The sequence below is a fragment of the Ornithodoros turicata genome, chromosome 1 (assembly GCF_037126465.1).
Source record: "Ornithodoros turicata isolate Travis chromosome 1, ASM3712646v1, whole genome shotgun sequence".
In the NCBI taxonomy this organism is placed as follows: domain Eukaryota; kingdom Metazoa; phylum Arthropoda; class Arachnida; order Ixodida; family Argasidae; genus Ornithodoros; species Ornithodoros turicata.
Window position 1 is genome coordinate 208,797,127 of NC_088201.1, and position 26,919 is coordinate 208,824,045.

The window sequence follows — 26,919 nt, forward strand, 5'->3', positions numbered from 1 at the left end:
TTGCCCACACCACATTTAAAAAATAGTACACCTCGTATTGCCAAGCGTAAGGTTCTGAAATTCAAGAGACAAATTGTGATATTTATTGTGCGAAAAACCGCCTGAAAGATCAATACGCGGATTTGAAGGGAGATCAGGAAAAGATCTTCCCGGAACAGCACCGCAAGCGGTACTGCCCCGACGACCTTATTATCGGCCGCGCGTTCAAAGACACAGCCCACCCAGAGGCAGACCGCGTTATCAAGGGGCCCTTCTCCAAATATGAAGGACCGGCTCCCTTTCGCCTCCCTCCGCCGCGAAAGATCCTGGCCCAAAGGCGAAAGATCAATACGCGGATTTGAAGGGAGACCAGAGCAGAGGGAGACCAGAGCAGAGGGAGACCAGAGAAGAGAGACAAGAGCATAAGAACTGTTACCGCGGTGATCATCGGAAGCGCGAAGATCGAGTCTGGCGACTCCTACATACCATCAGTGCCAGTCATCCAACTTTGCCGGTGTAGCGGATGCGTTTAGAATAAAAATGTTCGTCACTGCTGCTCCCCTCGCGGTACGCGATGACCACGACGCTTGAGCTAACTGGTGCTAGTGGCGCGATTCTGTGAAACATTGTATCGAGCCAGAAATGTTCCCTTTGCCCTAAAGATGTTAATTGAACTGTCATGAAGATAAGATACCAATAACATAAATTACCAATGACAGTAATTTGGTATAAACACGCGCCTATTTTAAACCTCGCGAGTGCCAGCATATTTTTAAGAACATATTTTTTCAAAAGAAATCTTTTTCGGAAAGGTCCATGAAGGAAGCTCGCAAAACGTGTGTATTTGCATCAAAAAATAGGAAGGCCAACCTCAGGGGCCGGCTTCCTGTGGCATCTCCAACATACTTCAAACCAGAGCGTCGAACCGAAACTGAAAACCCGAATTAACCGTAATTTTTAGGTGGAACTGAACCGTAACTGAACCGTAATTACTGGCGCCATCTTGGAGCTGAACCAGAACCGAAGCGATATAAAAACTTCGGCTGCCGGTTCGGGTGGTGTGTGGTGAGGGGTGATGTGGGGATTCGAGTGGTCTGCCTGCCTAGACTGCCGGCGCATTGCTCGCGCAAGGGATGAGAGGGGGTCCTGTTTGTGGAAGAAAACAGAAATAAATGCATAAAAAACGTAACCAAGAGATCTTGCATCATTTTTAGCTGCTGCCTATAATTTTGTAGCATATTAGAACCTCGAACCGGTTCCGAACCAGTTTACAGCCTCTGAACCGGTTAATCGAACCGATATATGTGAACTGCGTAGCTGAACCGGAACTGAACCTTTATGGATGAACCCAAACCCGAAACGAACCGAAAAAAGTTTCGGTTTGAAGCTCTGCTTCAAACACCTTATGAATACCAACTCTCGCAGGGACTAAGGCTTCGCCTCTGCCCCCCCCCCCCCTAGCGCTATGCTGTGCCGACGACGCTTGACTTTTGAAAACTGAAATACCAATGTTAATTATTACAATTCGCATGAACCTTTAAACACGTCACACCTAACCCTTTAAATACCATGCCAATGATGAGGACGGTGCCCAGAAGAAGAACAGTCTCTGTTCGAAATATCGGCGGCTTCTGTCCTGAGGCAACTTCCTTCCTACATCTCTACCGGTTCGCTGGATTTCTACCCATCTAAATGTTAATTATAGTGCTATGACAGGTGTTCAATCTCTAGTGTGCCAGAGTATGAACTGTCGTCGTGTAATTGAGTATATAACTAAGTAAGTAAGTAAGTAAACTAACACGACGACTTTGAAACAGCCTCTGACTTAAAGGGACTATCGCATCCGTCCCGGTCGATTCCGAAACTGCAGTGCCGTTTTACTCCGCGTTCATCACTAATAATAAAGTCGAAAACCCGACGCGAATTGGAGCGTTGTTCCTGTGTAGTTTGATATAAAACTTCGCAAGACCAGACGACGCATTCCGGTGTTCCCTCTCTGGAAACGACACACGGACGACTCCAATCACTGCGCGCCCTTTGACATAGAGAATACCAATCATGGAGCGGCCGGAGGGACCTTGGTGGCCTTGGCAACCGACCGACAGGCAGGCGGGCAGGCGAGCGAGGCGTGGGGAACGGCGTCTTCTCTGTTACCGGCTCGCGGAACGCTGTTTCTGGTTAGTGTCGAACGTGTTCGTACAGTCAGGAGCGTAACGCCGTGTTTCACGTAACATGGTTACGTCTGCACTCACACTGGTAAGCGAGAGTCAGCCGTATTTACCGAGAACTTTTCACTTAGTATAGTGCGATGCGAACGCCAAGCAGACGATCTCGGAGACAATTGCCTGCGCTGCGCTCCCATTCGTGTGCCTGGCTTACGTCATCATCGTGTAGGCTGCAGATGGAATGCGGACATTTAAAACTCGTTTCCTTAATATGTAAGCTGTTTTCGGAAGAGAAATTTGGCAAAGTTGACTCTGAAACGGTGACGAACATTATCCTATCGGTATCATACATACGTTCCCGGATGCGATAGTCCCTTTAAGGAGCATGATAGTCGACATAGGCTGAATACATATACAGCGGGATCACTCTCATTTACACTTCACAAAATAAACTTCGAGAATAAACTCCTGAAAATAAATCACGAAAAAATCAACAGTGTAATGATAAAGCCGTAAAAATCAACTTTTGCGATATAAACGCTTCAGATTCAAACTATCATCTCTGACTGGTCGACAGGCACGACAGCGCCAGAGCAGCGAAGGCTTTTCGCTCCCGCGTCTGAAAATAGTTCCCCGCACGGTTTGGTCCTTTGCGGTGGGCTGGGAGCGAGAGTACTGGGTCTGGGCGAATGGTTTCCTGTATCTTTCACTGGCGATCAGGATTCTGTTGGACATCGCAGTTAGTTCTTTGCTCTGCCGCTTGCCTGTCAAATTTGAGTATGTCCAACTCCGAATTCGTGTAGTAAGTCACCAGGAAACTAACAGGCAAAAATGGGAGAAGTCTAGCACTTGCAAGTGAATAAAATAAGTATTTAAAGAGATTGAAACATATATTTTACTGAAGAACAAGCTTTCGGACGGAGTCCGTCCTTCATCAGGTGCGATACATTGAACACTTGGTAGAGATATTTATACTAATGTACATCAGAGAAACGGGACAGCGAAGGTGGTCAGGAGGAGATACAAATTCTTATTAGAGAGGACTGAGGGCGCGAAAACGAAAATATAAAAGAAAGCGATGTACAGTCGGAGCGTTACCGGAGACCAAAACCGTTGAGAGATCTCAGGTGAGCGAACATCGTAGAGAAGACCGCTGGAAGAAATATTACACTGCTGGGGTTTGAAAGATAAACAATGGCAGCAGTCGTGTTTAGCCTGCATAACTAACGTACAGAAACTCAGAAAAGGCTATCGGCTATTAGGAGTTTTGCAAAAGCTGTACATTCTTAAAATGGGTTAAAAAAAGGAAAGAAAAAGTAATGAATAAAGAAAAATAAAATCGGGAGAAATTGTGACACGAGTGCTGCCATTGTTTATCTTTCAAACCCCAGCAGCGTAATATTTCTTCCAGCGGTCTTCTTTACGATGTTCGCTCACCTGAGATCTCTCAACGGTTTTAGTCTCCGGTAACGCTCCGACTGTACATCGCTTTCTTTTATATTTTCGTTTTCGCGCCCTCAGTCCTCTCTAATAAGAATTTGTATCTCCTCCTCACCACCTTCGCTGTCCCTTTTCTCTGATGTACATTAGTATAAATATCTCTACCAAGTGTTCAATGTATCGCACCTGATGAAGGACTGACTCCGTCCGAAAGCTTGTTCTTCAGTAAAATAAATGTTTCAATCTCTTTAAATACTTATTTTAGTAAGTCATCAAGTCAGTTCCCGGTGTTGGCTCCTACCATGGTGGATACCTGCCATATTGTGAACACTGTCGCGGACGTCGCTAATTATACGTTTTCTTGTCGTTGGGAATAGATATGAGTTTAAAGTTGTCGTTGTTTAACAGGAAAACGATGCGAATTTCGACGGCAGGTACCATCAAGCGCGGCTGTTGCAACATACCGGTATTGATCTGCCCGAGCACGTTAGAGCATTTTCCACCCTTCGTCGCTTCGTAACGTACCCTTATAAAAGCCCCGTAAATATACCCTTATAGTTCTTTTTACTAGTATTCTACTTTTACTACTTACTTTAGTGCTAGTACTTTTAAACTTGTAATGCAACAGTTCCTGTCTGAACCCTTTCAGTCCAGAGCTATGTAAACAAAGAAACAGGAAAACACCCGTCGGCCAATGAAGATGGGTAGAAATCCAGCGAACCGGTAGACCAGTAGGAAGGGAGTTGCCTCAGGACAGGAGCCGCCGATATTTCGAACAGAGACTGTTCTTCTTCTGGGCACCGTCCTCATCATTGGTCATTTAAAAGGTTAGGTGTGACGTGTTTAAAGGTTCATGCGAATTGTGGGTCAACATCCCGGAGGGAAGAAAGCGTACGTACGGGCTTCTACGGCCGGGGTGAATGGCCGCTTTGTTAGAGTGTGGAGGGGATTGTGTGAATGAAGTGATCTTTGCACCATACCGGTTACAGAAATGAGAGGTTCCCGAACACAGGAACAAAACGGGACAACAGGCGAGAATTGGCGAACGTTCCGAAATATAAGGAGGTTAGTGGTTATGTGGGGAAAACTCCAAAGCGAGCAAAGCTTTTTTTTTTTTTACATATATATTCGTAATACAACGTTGTGGCGTGCAATAAAGAAAGCAAAAAGCAGTGGCCATACAGAACATAACAGATAACACTAACCCCCCCCCCTCCCCGTCTTTCGGAACGCTTGCCAATTCTTCCCTGTTGTCCCGTTTTGTCCCTGTTGTCGTGAACGTCTAATTTCTGTGACCACCGGTCTGAAGCCCAGATCACTTCGTTCACATAATCCCCTCCACACTCTAACAATGCGGCCATTTCCTCCGGCCGTAGAAGCTCGTACGGACCTTTGCTTCCTTCCGGGCTGTTGACCCACAATTCGCATGAACATTTAATACGTCACACCTAACCCTTTAAATACCATGCCAAGACGAGGACGGGGCCCAGACGAAGAACAGTGTCTCTTCGAAATATCGGCGGCTCCTGTCCTGAGGCAGCTCCCTTCCTCCGTCGGCCAATCAGGCTTTTGGCGGACCTCGGAGGCGCCATTTTGAAAAAGAAACAAACAAACGTGGTTGGTGGATTCGAAAGATTCGATTCGCCACTTTGGGCACTGGGATTCTGATTCGCGAATCCCGAATCCCTGCCCAGGATACGAGGATTTGCGGATTGGGTTGGCACATCCCTTGTTCTTTAGGTTGAGCTGGTTGTTGCAAATACATTTTAACGGTGGGTGGAATGGGTCAAAAATGTACAAAAAAGGAGTTGGATTTTCATTTTGCCTGAAAGATTTGGGAAGGTTGTGGTATCATTGTCTGTATTGACTTTCTTGCATTTGCATCAGTACTCGCTTTACTTTTTTTATCTCTTGTCAGGTGCCTCTTGTAACCTGCTTGCAGTAGACAAATAACTGGTGCACGCGGTGTACAGATACAGATACACCATCAAGAGTCAGCCCTGTGACCTTCAGTAGGACCCCGACTTCCTTCCCTGTCTTGCGATCAACATAGTCTGATGTTTTCGTGATAGGTTCTGCCTCAACATGAAGCCCGCAAACGTATGTATAAATGTTGAATTTTCACAACTAGTGCCTTGTATGCAGTGCTGTACTTCAGAGAGTAAATACGTAATGCTATATGTGAGCACGTTCTGTATTCCATTGGCAAGATGTAGGGATCGTTGTAAAAAGAAAAGAATATCTTAGGGACACAATTGACAGCTTCTGTGAATACGTTTGTCCTTGAGGGTTCCGAACGACAAAAATTGATCCGTTTTGGACCCGTGTTATAATTGTCCTGGCACCCGGGCTTGCCGAATGCTTATGCCAAAAGCCTATGCATAATGCACAGAATGCCTGCATACGCGGCAACAAAAGCCTCTCTACATAAAAGTACGTATAAAAGTCCGCATACAATACATAGAATACATGCGCACACGTGGTATACAGAACGTCTGTACATAACACACATAATATCTGCATGCTGAAAAGGGGCACAAGATGTCTACAAGGGTTATACAGACTTTCTGTGTGCCTGTATACAGAGAGGAGCAGTGTACAGAAAATAGACAGGGTATACAGGAAGCATACAAAATGTCAGCAGGAAGGACGAACCTATTTTTGTAAGGGATAAGAGGTCTGAACTCACGGAAGAAACAACATCAACTTAAACGCTATCTTGAAAACTTTTCCGAAATAGATGTACTTGCTTGCGAGAAACGAAGATCAGAACACGGAAAGAAACATATTCTCTCGTATCTAGTTGCTTTATCAAATCCTACGATGTCGTCTAAGTCACGCCGTGGGATTATCAGCGGGTTGTCTACTGATGCTGAGAAAGCTAGACTGTTTTGTACCAATATCGCATGCGGTTGATGACTAGGGCAGAATTGCAGTGCTGGATGTCCTCATTGACAACAAAATTTTGCGGGCTATAAACGTCTATGTCCCCAAATAAACGCAAGCGAGAACAGCGTTCTTTATATGTCTAAGAAGCTACATGAGCGATGTATATAAAACGGTGGTACTGGGAGATGTCAACTGTACGCTAAACAAAAGACACCGAAGTAACCAGCAATGGGGCAGCGACCGAAGTATTGAAGTATTGGAGGGGATACTCGAAGACTATGGGATGTTTGATGTAGCGGAAGAAACACCTCAAAGACGTGTGATCTACACACATTTTCAAGATAATACACACACAATAGACTGGATCGAATTTACTGTGCAACTACGAACTCGGTAGGACTCATGAAATATAAGGCACATCCAATGTATTTCAGTGATCACTGTTTGGTTATGGCATCATTGGGCCGGGCTCGTACAGAAAAATGGGATCGTACTGGCAGGCAATTGTAGAGGCTTAACACTGTTTTGCTCGTCGATCAGGAGTTTAACGAATTCGTAGAGAACCGAATCGCTGAAATAATAACAGGAAAAAGCACCTGGATAATGGCGTGGGAAGAGTTTAAACTGAAATTGCGAGCGTTTGCAATACAGCGGAGTAATATTTTGGCCTTCCAAAGAAACCAGCGTCAGAAAGAACTTGAAAATGGCACCATTGAGTGTAATCGATATGGCATCAAGACAGCCAGGACAAATGGCTAAGGTAAAGTTGGAGATCAACCTGATAGCAGTGCACAAACGGGTTTTTTTTATCACCTACGGTGATAAAGAATTCTAACTGGCTATACGTACTCCCCGGAGGATTGTCGGACTTCCGGCAATTACCTTCTGGAAATTTTTACTTTGGACAATTTTTAATTGGGGAGATTTTTTTTTCAATTGAACTTTGAAAATTGCAAAGCGAACCTCACTTTTTTTTACAGAAATATGAAGTCCTCCACGGATAACCACAGACCCAACAAAAACTATGCACAGTATCGCAACAGAAAGAGTCTAAAAAATTGAAAAAATTCGGCTTTAGCCCCGCATGCTTGATTGTCGCAAAGCAGAGCGCACGGTATTTTGCGGGGTGAGGAGGAAGTGTCCCAGCCTTCATTTGTTTTACCTTCCTTTGCGCCGCGTTGACCTTGATGCTGGTAACAACCGACTTATCACAGAGAAAACAGAACAACCGTCTTATCACAAAGAAGCCAAAACAAATGAAGGCTGGGACACTTTCTCGTCTAGACGCAGATTTCGCGAGCCCTTCTCTGCGAAAATCAAGCAGGCGCGGCTAAACCATAAAGTTTACTGATTTTTTTTACTATTTCTGTTGCGATACTGTGCATAGTTCTTGTTGAGTCTGCGGTTATCCGCGGAGGACATCATATTTCTGTAAGAAAAAGTGAGGTTCGATTGGCAATTTTCAAAGTTCATTTGAAAAAAATAAATTTCCCGCAATTAAAAATTGTCCAAAGCCTTCCTGAATGGTGGCAAACGTTTGCAGAAGGCAAATGCTGAAAGTCCGACAATCCGGCGAGTAGGTCGCCAGTTATAATTTTTAATCACCTTAGGTGAAACACCCTGTATATGAAGGCGCAAAAATGAGATCAAGCACGCAATGTTACTTGCCAGATGAAACGCCTAGCAAGCGGTACGTGCGTAAAGAAAAAAAGAGTTTAGCGCCAGGAAAAAAATAACTGGGATTGAAGAACATGCAAGAATTATGACCGCTGATGACCTAGTATTCTTAGCGCAAGATAAGAAAAGCGTTAGCGCCGTGATGAATGAGATCGGAGAATGTAATAAAGTGCACTGGGCAGAGATAAATAAGGGCACATCCTTGGAATGTGGGTACAACGCCAGTTGGGGGTATAGCACAGCAAACTACACCAACCACATGCTTAGGGACTCCACTACGCTGCTGCAAAACACACGAATAGTGCGTGGCGTCAACTGACACCAAAGTACAGGCATGCGAATATTATGAAGGAGCTGAGAATGTGAATTTTTCACAGGTGGTTATGTGCAACACCTTTCTTGTTGCGAAACTGATATATATGCTACATGTACTGAAATGCTCGCACAAGAACATTCAGGGTTTTAATAGGAGATTTGCTGTGTTTGCATGGAACTCGACTTCCGAATCTATACGTTGAGAAAACTTGTTTCGCAGATTTAAAGTTGGAGGATTGAGTTTGTGCCACCTGTTTATTAAACAACTGGTTATGAGACTCGTGTTCTTTAGAGAGAGCAAACATCCATTTGTAAGAATTGTAATTCAGAGGGTTAGTCATGAATAGTTACCCGAAGTAACGGTTTTTGATAGATATGTGAATGTGGCGATCAGTGTGTTTTATACTGAGGTTCTTGGAAGCGTAACGTTTGTCGCGGCAAGGTTTTCAAAAGAGTATTCACAGTGACCAGAAAAGAGTTTAAACAGTTAGCGGCATACCTTGTTGATGTATTCTGCCCTGAGCCAACGTACCGACAAGCACCAAAAGCGTGGGCGGGCAGGAATATTCTAAAACGTGTTATGGAGAATGCCCATCAAGCCGAAAATAGAAACTTTCTTTTTAAATTACATACCAGAACCCTGCCAGTGAAAGTAAGGTTGCAAGAAAAGGGATATTTTGTGCCTTGGACAGTGAGCTGTCGTTTCCGCAGGGCCCCAGAGACGATAGAAAACGTCTTTCATTACTGCACGGAAGCCCAGTTCCTACGGAGTGACTCGAGTGACATGCTTAGGAAAGACATCAATCTGCACACGTGCCAATTCCATGGTAATGATCTCACCATGACGTAGTGAGCGTCGGGGGTGTAGCTCTGTGGTAGCTCAGAGGTAGAGCGTTCGTTTCGCATGTGAAAGGCCCCGGGTTCAATCCCCGGCACCTCCAGAGCATTGTTTTTCCCCGACCATTCCTTTGAGCAAAAGGTCCACGACTAACACGTAACCTATGACGAAATGACGAAACCACAATGAGCCAAAGAACGTGGGGATGTAGCTCACGTACGACTCAATAACTCACAATACCATACACAAGCTCTGAGTAGTAAGCTCTGAAAAATAAAGGTGGAAAAGAAAAAAAAGTGGGGATGTAGCTCGGAAGTAGAGCGTTCGCTTCGCATGTGAAAGGCCCCGGGTTCAATCCCCGGCACCTCCAGAGGATTCCTTTTTCCCCGACCATTCCTTTGAGCAAAAGGTCCACGACTAACACGTAACCTATGACGAAATGACGAAACCACAATGAGCTAAAGAACGTGGGGGTGTAGCTCAGACATTCTACTTCCGGCAGCGGTTGCGGTCGGATGTAGGGAAATGGGCTCCGTTGGAGCTGCGTTCAACACGGCTAACCCTAGCCGGGACACCATCAGCAACGTTCCTGTCAGTGCATCCTCTGACAATTACAGACTAGTGTTACCGACTCTGCCTACAGGTAATGTGTCGTTGAATACTATATTTCTGCATGCGGACCCTTCCGCGAGACCATACCGGGCGGACGACTTTGCCGAAGGTGTCTTTTCTGTGATCTTGAAAGAAGACGTAGCCCAGTTTGGGGCGTATCTGTATAACCACGTGTGGGCGTTGACACTGCATTCAAGGCTGTCGAAAGAAAAGCTAGTAGCGAAGAAAGAGATCAGTGTGAAGAATAAAAAGTGTATCATCCTGGATCCCAATCAAAAAGAAATCTACATGTCGGTGCATTGGCTACCTATGCACGTGTCTGATAACGCTGTGAGCAAAGCTCTTACTGCATACGGGAAAGTGGAAAAAATAGGACGAGAACGATGGAGATCAACAGCCTTCGCAGGTGTTGAGACGACGACGCGCAAGGTTGGGATAATTCTGCGTGACGGGGTGTCCGTGGAGGACATTCCTCATGTTATGAAGATAATGGGAGGCCAGGTCTTGATAGATATACCGGGAAGACCGCCGCTGTGTCTCAGGTGCAAGAAGGTGGGGCACCTAAGGAAGATATGTAAAGCATCCTGGTGCAAAACATGCAGAAATTTCGGCCATGTTGAAGATGACTGTATTAGTACCTACGCTGCCAAGACGAGGGCACCTGCCGAAAATATGACGGCAGCGGAACTAATGGACGTGGACGAAAATGCACAAGCGGGGGCAACGTCGCAAGAGAAAAGAGAGCACCAGTCTGAGCCAGAGCGGCAGACGCGAGCGCAAGGAGTCGATGTCGAAACAGCCATCCTGTCGGAAAGAAGGATCAATGAGGACACAACGAGCGGCACCGATACAGATAAGAAGCTTCTTCAGCAGAAGGCAACGACTCTCGAAGCAGCAGATCATCCTCCAGAAGACACGAAGGTTGTGACACATGAAAACAGTCTTCCCGAAGCAGGGAGCTCCGAAACACTCTTCGTGGTGCCCAGCACAGAATCAAGCGCAAGCACCGAGCAGCAGGACGCAAGTCCAAACAGCGGCAAAGTTTTAGAAATCGATGAAGGACATGATATGGGGGGAGTGACGGAATCGGTGCCATCAACGAACAGCAAAGTAAGCATAAGAGCCTCAGACGCTGGAGGAAAAGAATTCAAGTGGAAGGACACCGGCACAAACTTCAAGAAAACCAGATACTCACCGGCGCCCCTTATAACTCCAGAAGAGAGGAGACAAAGACTGCTCAAGGAGAAAAAAAAGGTGTAATATACAGGAAGGACGACATCAAACTGCATACGCATCTTGAAAGGACGCTGCATCCAAGAAAGGAAAACCGGGCATTTTATACGATATACAGAAGTGGTGTATGATGTGATCAATGTGGTTTTAGACAAATAAAGAACAAAAAGGCGAAAAAAAAAAGGTGTAGCTCAGAGGTAGAGCGTTCGCTTCGCATGTGAAAGGCCCCGGGTTCAATCCCCGGCACCTCCAGAGGATTTCTTTTTACCCGACCATTCCTTTGAGCAAAAGGTCCACGACTAACACGTAACCTATGACGAAATGACGAAACCACAATGAGCTAAAGAACGTGGGGGTGTAGCTCAGAGGTAGAGCGTTCGCTTCGCATGTGAAAGGCCCCGGGTTCAATCCCCGGCACCTCCAGAGGATTCCTTTTTCCCCGACCATTCCTTTGAGCAAAAGGTCCACGACTAACACGTAACCTATGACGAAATGACGAAACCACAATGAGCTAAAGAACGTGGGGGTGTAGCTCAGGTTTTGTCTTCGCATCCTTTCGAACGTTGAACACCATGAAACCTGTTGAAACCTGTTCAAGAAAGTCAAGGACGGCGGACTAGGCTTACAGCATCTCTACATCAAGCAACTCGTCATGAGACTGTTTTTTTATAGGCAGAGTTCACACCCGATTCTGGAAACCATCAAGCGGGCCCTTGCGTACAACTACATTCGCGATATATATGTTGGGTTTCACGAAGAAAGTCTACGCTTAAGCGGGTTCTACAAAGAGGTTGTCGAGAGCCTAAACTTCTTGAAGGCTAGATTCAGCTTAGAGTACCTCTTTTCTGTCACCAAGAAAACGTTGGTAGCTCATCTTCTCGATGTACTCTTTCCTGTGCCCATCTACCGTCAAATCCCCTCCGGATGGCACGGCACGGATGTATTGTGCAGAGTCAGGAAGATGCCGGTCAAGCCCAACATGAAGTCATTTTTCTTTAAATTACACACGTCCACACTGCCCGTGAAAGCTTGGCTTCAACAACAGGGATTCTATGTTCCGTGGTCCGTGAATTGCAGATTTTGCAACACGCCCGAGACTGTCGATCACCTTTTTCTGGACTGCACTGAAGCTTTATTCTTTTGGGATGACTTACAGTTCAAAGTCCTTAAGCGCCGTCTTTCGCTTAATCCTCACACTATCCGCTTCCTCCCATTACGCCCCGGTGAAAATGTGAGATACGATATCGTTCTTCTTGTTGCCATGTGCTGTTTGTGGAAGCTTCGTATGGCCGATAGGAACGAAGAGCCCTTGTGTCCTCCTATGAAATATTTCAAAGCCGAACTACTGCAGGTAAAGTTATCTTGTACTCAGCTCTTAGAAGTGCCTGAGTGGTTAGATACAGTCTGCGAAAGGCTGAATGTTTTGTAGAAATTGTGTTATTAACGTGTCCGGTATAGAGGAGAAACATCGTATTCTCTCTCTGTGATTTTGTCGTATAGTGTATGGTATTGTGATGTATTGAGCCGACGTGACTCAGAGTAGTAAGCTCTGAAAAATAAAGGTGGAAAAGAAAAAAAGTGGGGATGTAGCTCGGAAGTAGAGCGTTCGCTTTGCATGTGAAAGGCCCCGGGTTCAATCCCCGGCACCTCCAGAGGATTCCTTTTTCCCCAGCCATTCCTTTGAGCAAAAGGACCACGATTAACACGTAACACATGCCGAAATGACGAAGCCACCATGAACTAAAGAACATGGGGGTGTAGCTCAGAGGACGTCGAAGTGGAATGTGTTATACTAATGGCCGGGCTACATGCTTTATGGAAGTCGAGGACGGCGCGGGTGGAGTCTAATGCAAGGGTGCAGTGGCCGGTTATCTACCTGAAAGGGAAGCTTTGCTGGACGCTCTCACTAATAGGGAAGGAGAGGCTTCGTGATGAAGGAAAATGGGAAGAACTGCAGCCTCTAATTAGGCAGCTCCAGCCAAAAACTTTCGGATGTTGGACGAAGAACAGTGTAATGTCGGGGAAAAAGAGAAAATAAGCACCAGGTCGTCGGAGCCACCGTCAACAGTCGACAGCGTAATGGGTTCTTTTTACTAGAAATACACACAGGTAGTGTTTTATAAATGTTATGAAAAAAATGAAAAAGACACCGGCCTCGGTGGCTCAGTCGGTAGCGTGTTCGCCTTCTGATCCCGAAATCGCGGGTTCGAACCCGGCCGAGGACGCCAGCAACTTGGTGGCAGAGTACAAGTTGCTTAGACACGCCGTCTTCCGCGATGTACGTTAAATACGGGTGCCGTGTGATGAGCTTTCATCGCACGCTAAAGAACCCTCAGGTGGGCAAAAGCAATCCACAGACCGACCGCTGTGGCGTACCTCATGATCTGAGTTGTCTCGCGACGTAAACACCCAATTATGATTATCATTTAAAAAACTGACGAAAAAAAAGGGGGTGTAGCTCAGAGGTGCAGTGGAAAATGAATGAGAGCGTCCTGGAAGACGGGAAGTTCAGACAAGATATAAAGCAAATGATTTCTAATCTGAACAGAGAAGGAGCGAATGCCCCCGCATGGGAAACTTTCAAACAAGAAATACGCGCGATGGCCTTAGAGCACGCGGAGAAGCTATCGATGGAAAGGAAAAGGGAGATGGAAGCTTTGAAGGACAGCCTCAGGACGATACTCAAGGCGGAAGAAGAGCATCCTGGACACTTCGGTGAGGACATCCGAGAAATTAAGAAAGGAATGTTAAAGCGGATGCGGGAGAGATACGCAGGAGCTCAGGTCAGGAGTCGCGTTCAGGCAGCTGAGCGTGATGAGGTTCCAACCAAGGTCTTCCTTTTACACGAACGAGAGAGAATTAAGAGAAATCAGATTTCGAGCCTACGTGTTGAAGGTATCGTGCACTAAGATGCGCCGACAATAGAGGCCGCACGAGCATTATCGAAATCAGTTCAAGAGGGACGACCCTGCTACCGGGGACAATGTAGATCTGTTTCAACATATGCCAAAGGCCACAGAAGAAGATGGAGAGAAAGTTCGAGGAAAAATAACACAAAAGGAAATAAAGTACGCTATAAGGAAGTTGCCACGCAACAAGGCGCCCGGACCTGACGGAATAGGCTCGGCTTTCTACGAAGCATTCGTGGAAGAACTCTCTCCCATACTAGAAGCTGTTTTTGAAGACATCAAAAATCGACGTTTGATGCCACCATCCATGAGGAAGAGCTACACAGTGCTGATTCCTAAGAAATCTACCCAAGAAGAAGCACCAAGAGTGTCAGAGCTACGGCCCATAAGCCTACTCTGCACAGACTACAAAATACTGACGAAGGTGTTAGCGCGACGTCTGGACGGCTTGCTGTGTAAGATAATCGGTATGCACCAAACCTACGGCGCGAAGGGCAGGTCCATATCAAGTAACCTTCATGTAATGCGAACGGTATGTGAAACCGCTAGGGGGACGGGAATTCCACTAGCCATTGTTCAAGTCGACCTGAGGCAAGCGTTCGATCGGGTACGCCACAAATTTCTTTTCGGTCTCCTGCGGTGGGTTGGCATAGGGGAAGACCTCGAGCGCTGGACGGAAGTCTGTTACAAAGACATCTCAGCGCAACTAATTGTCAATGGAAACGTGGGACCAAAGTTCAGTGCCACGAAATCGGTTCGTCAAGGCTGCCCTTTATCCCCAGCCCTTTTTTCACTCTACCTGGAACCGCTCTGTCGTTTCATCCTGCAGAACAAGGAAATCACCGGAATGAATCTAGCGCAGCAGGAAATCAAGCTCTTAGCTTTCGCTGACGATATTGCAATTATCTGCTCCAATTCAGGAGAGATAAAAACAACGCTCGCTATCTTCGAGGCCTTCTGCCAGGCATCCGGAGCTGCGGTAAACATCGCCAATTCAAAATGCGCTTTTGTCGGAGAATGGGACAGTGCGCCAGATAGATTTATGAGCTTCGAATGTTCAACGGAACTGGGCAAATACCTGGGTGTTAAACGGGACCCGCACACAACGAATGAAGAGAAATGGAACAACAAGGTGAACGCGCTGCAGGGAAAACTGCAGCCGTACAGAGGGAGGGAATTGTCACTCCTGCATCGCAGTTACATCTGAAATACTGTCCTTCTTCCAGCCATGCTTTACTCGGCTCAAGCAATCTGCATTGATGCAACAACTATGCAGAGATTCCACCGAATCTGCGCCACTTATCTGTGGAATTCAAAGTTTGAGCGAATGCGACGGACGAATACATACTGGCCCCTTCAATCTGGTGGTTTCGGTTTGATCAACCTGGAACTAAAAATCACGGTTCAGTTTTTCATTTACTTCAGAGACCAACAGACACCAGAGCTACGAGCTGCCATGCAAACATTGGGATCTCGATACCTTCAACAGTGGATGGTCACCACCCAGGCATATGCAACGGAATCGTTCGCGCTAAAATTCTATAAGAGCATAAGGTAGAGCATTAAGTTCCTGTTGGAGCGGTTCTCGTGGGACTACCTTGCCTCTGTGAACAGGAAGACGCTGTATTGGGACACGGTGTCCAACGTGTTTCCACGCCGCTCTACCGTCAACCTTTCACGCACTTGATGCAACAAGATGTCCTGAAACGTATCAGGCATCTCCCTGTGCCAACAGCAACAAAGGACTTTTTCGTCAGGTTCCATATAGAAGTACTGCCTACGAAACAGTGGATGGAAGCAAAGGGTTTCTTCATGCCACGGGAAGCAAACTGCGATCCGTGCGGCCAAGCAGAAACCCTCCGGCACATTTTCTACGATTGCAAAAACGCGATACTTTTCTGGAGTGATCTGCGAGCGTCTCTGCAGGTCCACGAGGAAATCACATATGAATTGCTGAAGTTCCTCAACTGCTCGAACAAAGAGCACGTCGAAGTGCAATGTGTTATACTAATGGCCGGACTACATGCTTTATGGAAGTCGAGGACGGCGCGGGTAGAGTGTCATGAAGGGGTGCAGTCGCCGGTTATCTACCTGAAAGGGAAGCTTTGCTGGACGCTCTCACTAATAGGGAAGGAGAGGCTTTGTGATGAACGAGAATGGGAAGAACTTCAGCCTATAATTAGGCAGCTCCAGCCAAAAACATTCGCATGTTGGATGAAGAACAGTGTAATGTCGGGGAAAAAGAGAAAATAAGCACCAGGTCGGCAGAGCCACCGTCAACAGTCGACAGCACATGTGTTCTTTTTACTAGAAATACACACAGGTCGTGTTTTATAAATTTTATGAAAATAAAACAAAAGAACTAAAAAAAACGGGTGTAGCTCAGTGGTAGAGCGTTCGCTTTGCATGTGAAAGGCCCCGGGTTCAATACCCGGCACCTCCATTGCATGTTTTTTTTTCTTATCCTGGACATTCTTATGCAAGTTGGCGGATAGGGGCTCGAACACGTACCAATTCCCTAAGGATGATTTCACGATGTCGTTGTGATCATCGGGGGTGTAGCTCAGTGGTAGAGCGTTCGCTTTGCATGTGAAAGGCCCCGGGTTCAATCCCCAGCACCTCCATTGCATGTTTTTTTTGTCTTATCCTGGACATTCTTATGCAAGTTGGCGGATAGGGGCTCGAACACGTACCAATTCCCTAAGGATGATTTCACTATGACGTAGTGATCATCGGGGGTGTAGCTCAGTGGTAGAGCGTTCGCTTTGCATGTGAAAGGCCCCGGGTTCAATCCCCGGCACCTCCATTGCATGTTTTTTTTTGTCTTATCCTGGACATTCTTATGCGAGTTGGCGGATAGGGGCTCGAACACGTACCAATTCCCTAAGGATGATTTCACTATGACGTAGTGATCATCGGGGGTGTAGCTCAGTGGTAGAGCGTTCGCTTTGCATGTGAAAGGCCCCGGGTTCAATCCCCAGCACCTCCATTGCATGTTTTTTTTGTCTTATCCTGGACATTCTTATGCAAGTTGGCGGATAGGGGCTCGAACACGTACCAATTCCCTAAGGATGATTTCACTATGACGTAGTGATCATCGGGGGTGTAGCTCAGTGGTAGAGCGTTCGCTTTGCATGTGAAAGGCCCCGGGTTCAATCCCCAGCACCTCCATTGCATGTTTTTTTTGTCTTATCCTGGACATTCTTATGCAAGTTGGCGGATAGGGGCTCGAACACGTACCAATTCCCTAAGGATGATTTCACTATGACGTAGTGATCATCGGGGGTGTAGCTCAGTGGTAGAGCGTTCGTTTTGCATGTGAAAGGCCCCGGGTTCAATACCCGGCACCTCCATTGCATGTTTGTTTTTTTGTCTTATCCTGGACATTCTTATGGAAGTTGGCGGATAGGGGCTCGAACACGTACCAATTCCCTAAGGATGATTTCTCTATGACGTAGTGATCATCGGGGGTGTAGCTCAGTGGTAGAGCGTTCGCTTTGCATGTGAAAGGCCCCGGGTTCAATCCCCAGCACCTCCATTGCATGTTTTTTTTGTCTTATCCTGGACATTCTTATGCAAGTTGGCGGATAGGGGCTCGAACACGTACCAATTCCCTAAGGATGATTTCACTATGACGTAGTGATCATCGGGGGTGTAGCTCAGTGGTAGAGCGTTCGTTTTGCATGTGAAAGGCCCCGGGTTCAATACCCGGCACCTCCATTGCATGTTTTTTTTTTTGTCTTATCCTGGACATTCTTATGCAAGTTGGCGGATAGGGGCTCGAACACGTACCAATTCCCTAAGGATGATTTCACTATGACGTAGTGATCATCGGGGGTGTAGCTCAGTGGTAGAGCGTTCGCTTTGCGTGTGAAAGGCCCCGGGTTCAATCCCCAGCACCTCCATTGCATGTTTTTTTTGTCTTATCCTGGACATTCTTATGCAAGTTGGCGGATAGGGGCTCGAACACGTACCAATTCCCTAAGGATGATTTCACTATGACGTAGTGATCATCGGGGGTGTAGCTCAGTGGTAGAGCGTTCGTTTTGCATGTGAAAGGCCCCGGGTTCAATACCCGGCACCTCCATTGCATGTTTTTTTTTTTGTCTTATCCTGGACATTCTTATGCAAGTTGGCGGATAGGGGCTCGAACACGTACCAATTCCCTAAGGATGATTTCACTATGACGTAGTGATCATCGGGGGTGTAGCTCAGTGGTAGAGCGTTCGCTTTGCATGTGAAAGGCCCCGGGTTCAATCCCCAGCACCTCCATTGCATGTTTTTTTTGTCTTATCCTGGACATTCTTATGCAAGTTGGCGGATAGGGGCTCGAACACGTACCAATTCCCTAAGGATGATTTCACTATGACGTAGTGATCATCGGGGGTGTAGCTCAGTGGTAGAGCGTTCGTTTTGCATGTGAAAGGCCCCGGGTTCAATACCCGGCACCTCCATTGCATGTTTTTTTTTTGTCTTATCCTGGACATTCTTATGCAAGTTGGCGGATAGGGGCTCGAACACGTACCAATTCCCTAAGGATGATTTCACTATGACGTAGTGATCATCGGGGGTGTAGCTCAGTGGTAGAGCGTTCGCTCTGCATGTGAAAGGCCCCGGGTTCAATACCCGGCACCTCCATTGCATGTTTTTTTTTTCTTATCCTGGACATTCTTATGCAAGTTGGCGGATAGGGGCTCGAACACGTACCAATTCCCTAAGGATGATTTCACTATGACGTAGTGATCATCGGGGGTGTAGCTCAGTGGTAGAGCGTTCGATTTGCATGTGAAAAGCCCCGGGTTCAATCCCCAGCACCTCCATTGCATGTTTTTTTTTGTCTTATCCTGGACATTCTTATGCAAGTTGGCGGATAGGGGCTCGAACACGTACCAATTCCCTAAGGATGATTTCACTATGACGTTGTGATCGTCGGGGGTGTAGCTCAGTGGTAGAGCGTTCGCTTTGCATGTGAAAGGCCCCGGGTTCAATCCCCAGCACCTCCATTGCATGTTTTTTTTGTCTTATCCTGGACATTCTTATGCAAGTTGGCGGATAGGGGCTCGAACACGTACCAATTCCCTAAGGATGATTTCACTATGACGTAGTGATCATCGGGGGTGTAGCTCAGTGGTAGAGCGTTCGCTTTGCATGTGAAAGGCCCCGGGTTCAATACCCGGCACCTCCATTGCATGTTTTTTTTTTCTTATCCTGGACATTCTTATGCAAGTTGGCGGATAGGGGCTCGAACACGTACCAATTCCCTAAGGATGATTTCACTATGACGTAGTGATCATCGGGGGTGTAGCTCAGTGGTAGAGCGTTCGTTTTGCATGTGAAAGGCCCCGGGTTCAATACCCGGCACCTCCATTGCATGTTTTTTTTTTGTCTTATCCTGGACATTCTTATGCAAGTTGGCGGATAGGGGCTCGAACACGTACCAATTCCCTAAGGATGATTTCACTATGACGTAGTGGTCATCGGGGGTGTAGCTCAGTGGTAGAGCGTTCGCTTTGCATGTGAAAGGCCCCGGGTTCAATACCCGGCACCTCCATTGCATGTTTTTTTTTTCTTATCCTGGACATTCTTATGCAAGTTGGCGGATAGGGGCTCGAACACGTACCAATTCCCTAAGGATGATTTCACTATGACGTAGTGATCATCGGGGGTGTAGCTCAGTGGTCTTTCTACTTCCGGCGCTTGTGCTAACCGGTTGTGTGCATCATGAGCTCCGTTGGAGCGGCTGTAACGGCTAACCCTAGCCGGGATGAATCGTCGTCGTTGAGGAATGAGGCTAACAACATGGTACAGGAATCGTACAGAATAATCATGCCAACGTTACCAAAAGGTGAAATTTCAAAGAACACTGTGTTTCTTCATGGAGACCCGTCGGCCAGGCCGTACAAAGGGCAGGATTTTGTGGCCCCTTTGGGTGAAGCTGTGAACATGAAGGAGATAGCAAGCTTTGGATCGTATCTTTTCAACCACGTGTGGATCGTCACCTTTCATTCGGAGGCGGAAAAAGAGAAACTAAGGCAAGTGGGGGAGTTGAAAGTGAAGGGAAGAAGGTGTATGATCATCGACCCCAACTCAAGCGAGGTTACGCTAAAGCTACATTGGATACCAATGAATATCTCGGACGAAGCAGTACGCCGGGCACTGTCCACGTACGGAAAAACCACTGACATTGTTAGAGAGAAATGGCGGCTACCTGGACTGGAAGGTGTGGAAACAACTACACGTTCCGTCACCGTACAGCTTAAGGACGGCGTTTCCACTGAAAGCATTCCGTACCAGCTCAAAATAATGGGCGTGACAGTGCTGATATCGGTCCCAGGGAAGCCTCCATTATGTTTGCGATGCAAGCAGGTGGGACACATACGAAGCCAATGCAGGACGGACTACTGCCGTAGCTGTAAGGGATTTGGACATGTACAGGAGGACTGCGTTCGGACTTATGCTTCAATGACAAGAGGATGGCCGGAAAAACATAATGAAGAAATCGTAATGGACATCCAGGACACAGAACATGCCATGCAGCAAGGAGAGGAAAAGGAACAACAAGCAGCTGGAGTTAATTTCGTCGCAGGGAAAGGAAATATAATGGAAGGAGACCCGGGAGACAATAGAACAACGCCGCCAGGATGCAAAGAGACTGTGAAGGACTGGTCCCTTGTACATGAGGCGCACGGGAAAAGGAAAGGGGAGGACACTGGAAAAAACATCAAATCAGCGGAACCGAACCAGGAAGACATTTTGGAGAACATAAAAAAGAAAGCATGTCAGGGACGTACCCTTGAAGTACAGTTGCCCTTGGAGGAAGTTGGGTCATCACAGTTGGACGATCCCGGTTTCTTTTAGTCAGGGGCTACGCCAGCTTTATCAACTAAGCGCAAGATGGCAAGTACGAAGACAATAAAGGTGGGAACATTAAATGTAGTGAGTTTGTTATCAAGAAAGCGGAAGCGGTGGACTAGCGATGTGTTATCTGCCGAGAGAGTTGATATTGCCTGCATTCAAGAAACAAAGATTGCTACGATAGAACAAGAAAAAGAACTCGTGAATTTCTTTAGGGAGAAATTTTGGTGCTACTCTTCAACAGCAATAGGTGGGAGTGCGGGCACTTTGATTCTGGTGAGGAAAAACGCGGGATTAGCTGTGATTGATAGTGTGCTTGACGAAAGTGGACGGCTGTGTATAGTGGATGTCCTGCATGGCCAGAGAATGATCAGAATCGTATGTGTGTATGCTCCCAATGAAACAACGGACAGAAAAGACTTCTTCGCGTCGCTCAAGCAGTTTGTGAACGTTACATGGGAGGTCCTGATGTGTGGTGATTTTAACTGCGTACTGAGGAAAGAAGACTGCTCGTACAAGCAAGTGAAGGCTGACACAAGTAGGAAGGATCTCCTGAAATTAATACAGGATAGTGACCTACTGGACGTATGGGATGGAAAGTCGGCAGATAGCATGAAGTACACTCACTTCCAAGGGACTTCCCACGCGAGGTTGGACAGGATGTATATATCCGGAACACTAATGCCGCATGTGAGTAACTATGAGGTGAAGCCTCAATTCTTCTCGGATCACGCTTTAGTCTCGGTGTCAGTTGCTGTGAAGAAACGGCCAACCAGTAAAGTAAACGAACGACACAGTATATGGAAAATGAATGAAAGTATCCTGGAGGAAGATGGCTTCCGGGAAAAAATGAGGAGACTGATAGAAGAATATAGCACGGACGAAGACGTAAATGCTGTCACATGGGAAGGATTCAAACAGAAGGTGAAAAGAATAGCCATCGAGTATTCGCAGATCAGAGCATTCGAGAAAAAACGGGAAAAGAAACGGCTCATGGGAACGCTGTTAATATTGGTAGAAGCAGAATGTAGTCATCCAGGCAGTTTTAAAGAAGACATCAAGGCAGTTAAAAATGAACTTCAAAAGCTGTACGAAGAAGAACACCGTGGAGCGCTGATTCGAAGTAGAGTGCAAACGCTAGCAAGGGAGGAGACGCCTTACAAGGTGTTCCGATTCAAGGAGCGGGAAAGAGCAGACAGGAACACCATCAATGCGATAAAAAATGAGGGCCGTACCATGACCAAGGAGGAAGACATCATAGATGCATTTCAAGAGAAGTACACCAGCCTCTTCAGAGAGAAGCCAAGTCTACAAGGCGGATATGGGTCATGGCTGGAAGGATTACCCACGGTGAGCGGACAATGTCAGGAGATTATCAACACAGAAATATCAGAAGATGAAATAAGCAGAGCTATAAAAAAGCTTGGAAGGAATAAATCTCCTGGTATTGATGGTATAGGGGCCAGTTTCTATAAAATGTTCAGCGATCTGTTATGTGGTATTCTGAAGAAAGTTTTCGAAGACGTGGCCAGAAGAGGCCTACTTCCGCCAAGCATGAGACAATCCATCACAGTCTTAATACCAAAAAAGACATCAAATAAGGACACTCCATCTCTCTCTGACTACCGGCCTATCAGTCTTTTGTGTACTGACTACAAAATCTTAGCGAAAATTCTCTCCGCAAGAGTGGAAAACGGACTACGGGAAGTTATAGGAACTCATCAACCATACGGCCTGCACGGGAGGTCAATTGCAAGAAATTTGCACATCATGCGCACTGTGTGTGAAGTAGCGGACTTATCATCTCAGCCTTTTGCAGTACTTCAAACTGACTTGAGCCAAGCGTTCGACCGTGTCAGTCATTCTTTTCTGTTCGCGGTGCTGCGAAAATGCCAAATTGGGGGATTCCTTATCAGATGGCTCACCATTTGCTACAATCAAGTATCTACTCGGCTCCGGGTGAATGGCAGTGTTGGCAAGGGAATACCCATCCTCTCTTCGGTCCGCCAAGGCTGCCCTTTATCTCCAGTGCTTTTCGCTCTCTATCTGGAACCTTTGTGCAGGAGGATTGCAGGAAACCAGTACATCAAGGGGATACAGATGGGGGCCGAACACGTTAACTTGCTGGCTTATGCAGACGACATCGCCGTTATATGCACATCTAAACTACAGGTCTGCGAAGCGATCAGGACAATACAAGACTACAGCAAAGTATCGGGAGCCTGCTTGAATTTGGCGAAGTCATTGGGGACCTGGCTGGGCGGATGGACGTACGCACCGGAAAAATTCATGCGAATTTCCTGGACAAGAACACTTGGAAAGTATCTGGGCGTTACCTTCAATTCGGACAGAGGAACGACATGGGCAAGGAAACTGACGTCAGTCCGTGGAAACCTCACAGGTTGGCAAGGAAGATATTTGTCTTTCACCAACAGAGCCTATATCTGCAACACGGTGCTATACCCCGCAGTGCTCTACGTTGCGCAGTGTTCCAGAATCGACGTAGATACGTGCAACAAGTTCCACAGAATGTGCGCGACCTTCATCTGGAAATCGACGATGGAGAAGATGCGACGTACGAATCTCTTCTTTAGCTTAAAAAAAGGTGGTTTAGGACTGGTGAACCTGAGCATCAAACTAAAAGTGCAACGCTTCTTGTACTTCCGGGATCAGAAAGATCCTTTCCTAAGGGCGGCGCTTCAAGTGCTTGGTTGCGCTTACATTGCGAGGTGGACGGCATCATCAGTAGGCGCAAGCCGCCGAACGCCCGCGTTGGCATTCTACAGGGAAATAGCAGAAGCAGTAACTTTTTTTGAACAACGGTTCTCGTGGGATTACCTGACGGCTGTGGGGAAGAAGAAGCTCTACTGGGACACGATCGCAGCAAGTCTACCTACACCGCTTTATAGAATGTGCAGGCCCCCCAATAATAACGAGGGTGTCCTTAAAAGAGTAAGGAAACTCAAGGTCCCCACAGGAGCGAAGGACTTCTTCTTCAGCCTTCATTGGGAAGTGCTTCCTGTAAAATCATGGCTCAGACGGAAGGGATTTATCGTACCTTGGTCGATATGTTGCGCGGCTTGTCCGGGAGAAGAGGAAACGCTCACTCACGTGTTTCTGCTATGCAGAAGAGCTCTGCAATTCTGGTGTGGGTTTAGAGAACTGATAGAGAAGGACGTCACGCTGCAGTGGCTTACTATAAAATTTCTGGACTTTGGTGAGGCTTCGGAAAGCGACGCAGTGGCAAGCTTGATAGTGCTGGGACTATACGCGCTGTGGAGTTTCAGAATGGACGAGATCGAGTGCCGAGAAAAGCCAGTGCCTCCGTGGGAACGCTTTAAAGAAAAGCTGCTGTGGACATTGAGCGTGCTGCAAGACGACGAACTGGAAGACTGCTGGAAGATTGTAAAAAACAAAGTAGAGAAAGGGGAGGCTAATCTTTGCAGACAAGTGTACGGCCGCAAAGCAGCAGCCATTAGGTAGGGGGTGACATTCAGGGAAGGTTTTTAAAGTGTACAGTGTATTTTATCAGAAAAAAAAAAAAAAAAGGTGTAGCTCAGTGGTAGAGCGTTCGCTTTGCATGTGAAAGGCCCCGGGTTCAATCCCCGGCACCTCCATTGCATGTTTTTTTTTTTTTGTCTTATCCAGGACATTCTTATGCAAGTTGGCGGATAGGGGCTCGAACACGTACCAATTCCCTAAGGATGATTTCACTATGACGTAGTGATCATCGGGGGTGTAGCTCAGTGGTAGAGCGTTCGTTTTGCATGTGAAAGGCCCCGGGTTCAATACCCGGCACCTCCATTGCATGTTTTTTTTTTTTTGTCTTATCCTGGACATTCTTATGCAAGTTGGCGGATAGGGGCTCGAACACGTACCAATTCCCTAAGGATGATTTCACTATGACGTAGTGATCATCGGGGGTGTAGCTCAGTGGTAGAGCGTTCGCTTTGCATGTGAAAGGCCCCGGGTTCAATACCCGGCACCTCCATTGCATGTTTTTTTTTTCTTATCCTGGACATTCTTATGCAAGTTGGCGGATAGGGGCTCGAACACGTACCAATTCCCTAAGGATGATTTCACTATGACGTAGTGATCATCGGGGGTGTAGCTCAGTGGTAGAGCGTTCGATTTGCATGTGAAAAGCCCCGGGTTCAATCCCCAGCACCTCCATTGCATGTTTTTTTTTGTCTTATCCTGGACATTCTTATGCAAGTTGGCGGATAGGGGCTCGAACACGTACCAATTCCCTAAGGATGATTTCACTATGACGTTGTGATCGTCGGGGGTGTAGCTCAGTGGTAGAGCGTTCGCTTTGCATGTGAAAGGCCCCGGGTTCAATCCCCAGCACCTCCATTGCATGTTTTTTTTGTCTTATCCTGGACATTCTTATGCAAGTTGGCGAATAGGGGCTCGAACACGTACCAATTCCCTAAGGATGATTTCACTATGACGTAGTGATCATCGGGGGTGTAGCTCAGTGGTAGAGCGTTCGCTTTGCATGTGAAAGGCCCCGGGTTCAATCCCCGGCACCTCCATTGCATGTTTTTTTTTTTTTGTCTTATCCAGGACATTCTTATGCAAGTTGGCGGATAGGGGCTCGAACACGTACCAATTCCCTAAGGATGATTTCACTATGACGTAGTGATCATCGGGGGTGTAGCTCAGTGGTAGAGCGTTCGATTTGCATGTGAAAAGCCCCGGGTTCAATCCCCAGCACCTCCATTGCATGTTTTTTTTTTTCATATCCTGGACATTCTTATGCAAGTTGGCGGATAGGGGCTCGAACACGTACCAATTCCCTAAGGATGATTTCACTATGACATAGTGATCATCGGGGGTGTAGCTCAGTGGTATTCTACTTCCGATAGCGCAAGCGAAAGGTTGTGGGAAACATGAGCTCCGTCGGAGCGGCCAACACGGCTAACCCTAGCCGGGATTTCACCGAAGGACAAACGGCAAGTCAGACTTCTACCACGTACAGACTTCTCCTGCCTACGTTGCCGACTGGCAATATTTCCTTTAACACCATATTTCTGCATGCGGATCCAGCTGGAAGGCCTTACCGAGCCGACGATTTTGCGGAAGGGGTGTTGTCAATTATCGCGAAAGACGATGTGGCCCAGTTTGGGGCGTACCTTTATAATCACGTGTGGGCTTTAACACTGCACTCAAGGCTGCCGAAGGAAAAGCTTGTGGCGGAGAAAACTATCACAGTGAAGAATAAAAAATGCCTTATCCTGGACCCGAATCAGAAAGAAGTTCGTCTTTCCGTGCACTGGCTCCCAATGCATGTACCGGATAACGCAGTAACCAATGCTCTAAGCACCTATGGAAAGGTGGAAGAAATCAAAAGGGAGAGATGGCGGTCGACGGCGTTTGCCGGCGCTGAAACGACGACGCGTCAAGTTTCTATTGTGCTGCGCGACGGCGTCAGTGTCGAAAGCATTCCCCACCTGATGAAGATTATGGGTGGTCAGGTGCTAATCGATATTCCCGGCAGGCCACCGCTCTGCTCACGGTGTAAGAGAGTCGGCCATTTTCGGAAAGCATGCAAGGCTCCGTGGTGTAAGACATGTAAAGGCTTCGGGCATGAGACAGAGGACTCCGTCAGCAGCTACGCTTCTAAAACAAGAGGAACAGTGGGGGATTCGTCAACGACAGACCTCATGGATGTCGAAGAGAGTACACAAGCGGGAGGCGCCGCTGGAGGAGTAATTCGTTGTGAGGAAGACATCAACAATTCCAAGTGCGTTTCCGAAGACATCGCCACCAGGAGCGACACCATCCTAAAAGATGGGTCTAAGAAGAAAGACGGAAGTAAGGAAAATAGTGCAGGAGCAGCAGAGGTACCAGCTGGCGGCAGCGACGCGACCACGAGCTACCACGACGCTGAGAACGACAACCAAGCGAAAGCTATTGACGTCCAACACCCAGATGGCCACGGCGAGACTCGGCATCAGGACCACACCGAAAAGAGTGGTGAAAATTTATCAGAGGTTGAAGG

General features: G+C 47.0%; 29 non-coding genes across 29 annotated transcripts; all 29 read left to right on the forward strand.

Annotated features, from left to right (window-relative positions):
* The first annotated feature begins 9,332 nt into the window (after positions 1–9,332).
* Positions 9,333–9,411, forward strand: Trnaa-cgc (transfer RNA alanine (anticodon CGC)). The gene has a single exon. It is a non-coding gene; the product is annotated as a tRNA-Ala (tRNA).
* Positions 9,412–9,601: 190 nt separating this feature from the next.
* Positions 9,602–9,673, forward strand: Trnaa-cgc (transfer RNA alanine (anticodon CGC)). Its single transcript has one exon. It is a non-coding gene; the product is annotated as a tRNA-Ala (tRNA).
* A 1,655-nt stretch (positions 9,674–11,328) lies between these two features.
* Trnaa-cgc (transfer RNA alanine (anticodon CGC)) lies at positions 11,329–11,400 on the forward strand. The gene has a single exon. It is a non-coding gene; the product is annotated as a tRNA-Ala (tRNA).
* Positions 11,401–11,499: 99 nt separating this feature from the next.
* On the forward strand, positions 11,500–11,571 carry Trnaa-cgc (transfer RNA alanine (anticodon CGC)). The gene has a single exon. It is a non-coding gene; the product is annotated as a tRNA-Ala (tRNA).
* Positions 11,572–12,728: 1,157 nt separating this feature from the next.
* Positions 12,729–12,800, forward strand: Trnaa-ugc (transfer RNA alanine (anticodon UGC)). The gene has a single exon. It is a non-coding gene; the product is annotated as a tRNA-Ala (tRNA).
* Positions 12,801–16,609: 3,809 nt separating this feature from the next.
* Positions 16,610–16,681, forward strand: Trnaa-ugc (transfer RNA alanine (anticodon UGC)). Its single transcript has one exon. It is a non-coding gene; the product is annotated as a tRNA-Ala (tRNA).
* A 110-nt stretch (positions 16,682–16,791) lies between these two features.
* Positions 16,792–16,863, forward strand: Trnaa-ugc (transfer RNA alanine (anticodon UGC)). Its single transcript has one exon. It is a non-coding gene; the product is annotated as a tRNA-Ala (tRNA).
* Positions 16,864–16,974: 111 nt separating this feature from the next.
* Trnaa-ugc (transfer RNA alanine (anticodon UGC)) lies at positions 16,975–17,046 on the forward strand. Its single transcript has one exon. It is a non-coding gene; the product is annotated as a tRNA-Ala (tRNA).
* Positions 17,047–17,156: 110 nt separating this feature from the next.
* Positions 17,157–17,228, forward strand: Trnaa-ugc (transfer RNA alanine (anticodon UGC)). The gene has a single exon. It is a non-coding gene; the product is annotated as a tRNA-Ala (tRNA).
* Positions 17,229–17,338: 110 nt separating this feature from the next.
* Trnaa-ugc (transfer RNA alanine (anticodon UGC)) lies at positions 17,339–17,410 on the forward strand. The gene has a single exon. It is a non-coding gene; the product is annotated as a tRNA-Ala (tRNA).
* Positions 17,411–17,523: 113 nt separating this feature from the next.
* Positions 17,524–17,595, forward strand: Trnaa-ugc (transfer RNA alanine (anticodon UGC)). Its single transcript has one exon. It is a non-coding gene; the product is annotated as a tRNA-Ala (tRNA).
* Positions 17,596–17,705: 110 nt separating this feature from the next.
* Trnaa-ugc (transfer RNA alanine (anticodon UGC)) lies at positions 17,706–17,777 on the forward strand. The gene has a single exon. It is a non-coding gene; the product is annotated as a tRNA-Ala (tRNA).
* Positions 17,778–17,890: 113 nt separating this feature from the next.
* Trnaa-ugc (transfer RNA alanine (anticodon UGC)) lies at positions 17,891–17,962 on the forward strand. Its single transcript has one exon. It is a non-coding gene; the product is annotated as a tRNA-Ala (tRNA).
* Positions 17,963–18,072: 110 nt separating this feature from the next.
* On the forward strand, positions 18,073–18,144 carry Trnaa-ugc (transfer RNA alanine (anticodon UGC)). The gene has a single exon. It is a non-coding gene; the product is annotated as a tRNA-Ala (tRNA).
* Positions 18,145–18,257: 113 nt separating this feature from the next.
* Positions 18,258–18,329, forward strand: Trnaa-ugc (transfer RNA alanine (anticodon UGC)). Its single transcript has one exon. It is a non-coding gene; the product is annotated as a tRNA-Ala (tRNA).
* A 110-nt stretch (positions 18,330–18,439) lies between these two features.
* On the forward strand, positions 18,440–18,511 carry Trnaa-ugc (transfer RNA alanine (anticodon UGC)). Its single transcript has one exon. It is a non-coding gene; the product is annotated as a tRNA-Ala (tRNA).
* A 112-nt stretch (positions 18,512–18,623) lies between these two features.
* Positions 18,624–18,695, forward strand: Trnaa-ugc (transfer RNA alanine (anticodon UGC)). Its single transcript has one exon. It is a non-coding gene; the product is annotated as a tRNA-Ala (tRNA).
* A 110-nt stretch (positions 18,696–18,805) lies between these two features.
* Trnaa-ugc (transfer RNA alanine (anticodon UGC)) lies at positions 18,806–18,877 on the forward strand. Its single transcript has one exon. It is a non-coding gene; the product is annotated as a tRNA-Ala (tRNA).
* Positions 18,878–18,988: 111 nt separating this feature from the next.
* Positions 18,989–19,060, forward strand: Trnaa-ugc (transfer RNA alanine (anticodon UGC)). Its single transcript has one exon. It is a non-coding gene; the product is annotated as a tRNA-Ala (tRNA).
* A 110-nt stretch (positions 19,061–19,170) lies between these two features.
* Positions 19,171–19,242, forward strand: Trnaa-ugc (transfer RNA alanine (anticodon UGC)). The gene has a single exon. It is a non-coding gene; the product is annotated as a tRNA-Ala (tRNA).
* Positions 19,243–19,352: 110 nt separating this feature from the next.
* Trnaa-ugc (transfer RNA alanine (anticodon UGC)) lies at positions 19,353–19,424 on the forward strand. Its single transcript has one exon. It is a non-coding gene; the product is annotated as a tRNA-Ala (tRNA).
* Positions 19,425–19,536: 112 nt separating this feature from the next.
* On the forward strand, positions 19,537–19,608 carry Trnaa-ugc (transfer RNA alanine (anticodon UGC)). The gene has a single exon. It is a non-coding gene; the product is annotated as a tRNA-Ala (tRNA).
* Positions 19,609–24,457: 4,849 nt separating this feature from the next.
* Positions 24,458–24,529, forward strand: Trnaa-ugc (transfer RNA alanine (anticodon UGC)). Its single transcript has one exon. It is a non-coding gene; the product is annotated as a tRNA-Ala (tRNA).
* Positions 24,530–24,644: 115 nt separating this feature from the next.
* Positions 24,645–24,716, forward strand: Trnaa-ugc (transfer RNA alanine (anticodon UGC)). The gene has a single exon. It is a non-coding gene; the product is annotated as a tRNA-Ala (tRNA).
* A 115-nt stretch (positions 24,717–24,831) lies between these two features.
* Trnaa-ugc (transfer RNA alanine (anticodon UGC)) lies at positions 24,832–24,903 on the forward strand. Its single transcript has one exon. It is a non-coding gene; the product is annotated as a tRNA-Ala (tRNA).
* Positions 24,904–25,013: 110 nt separating this feature from the next.
* Trnaa-ugc (transfer RNA alanine (anticodon UGC)) lies at positions 25,014–25,085 on the forward strand. The gene has a single exon. It is a non-coding gene; the product is annotated as a tRNA-Ala (tRNA).
* Positions 25,086–25,196: 111 nt separating this feature from the next.
* Positions 25,197–25,268, forward strand: Trnaa-ugc (transfer RNA alanine (anticodon UGC)). Its single transcript has one exon. It is a non-coding gene; the product is annotated as a tRNA-Ala (tRNA).
* A 110-nt stretch (positions 25,269–25,378) lies between these two features.
* Positions 25,379–25,450, forward strand: Trnaa-ugc (transfer RNA alanine (anticodon UGC)). The gene has a single exon. It is a non-coding gene; the product is annotated as a tRNA-Ala (tRNA).
* Positions 25,451–25,565: 115 nt separating this feature from the next.
* Positions 25,566–25,637, forward strand: Trnaa-ugc (transfer RNA alanine (anticodon UGC)). The gene has a single exon. It is a non-coding gene; the product is annotated as a tRNA-Ala (tRNA).
* The last annotated feature ends 1,282 nt before the right edge of the window (positions 25,638–26,919 follow it).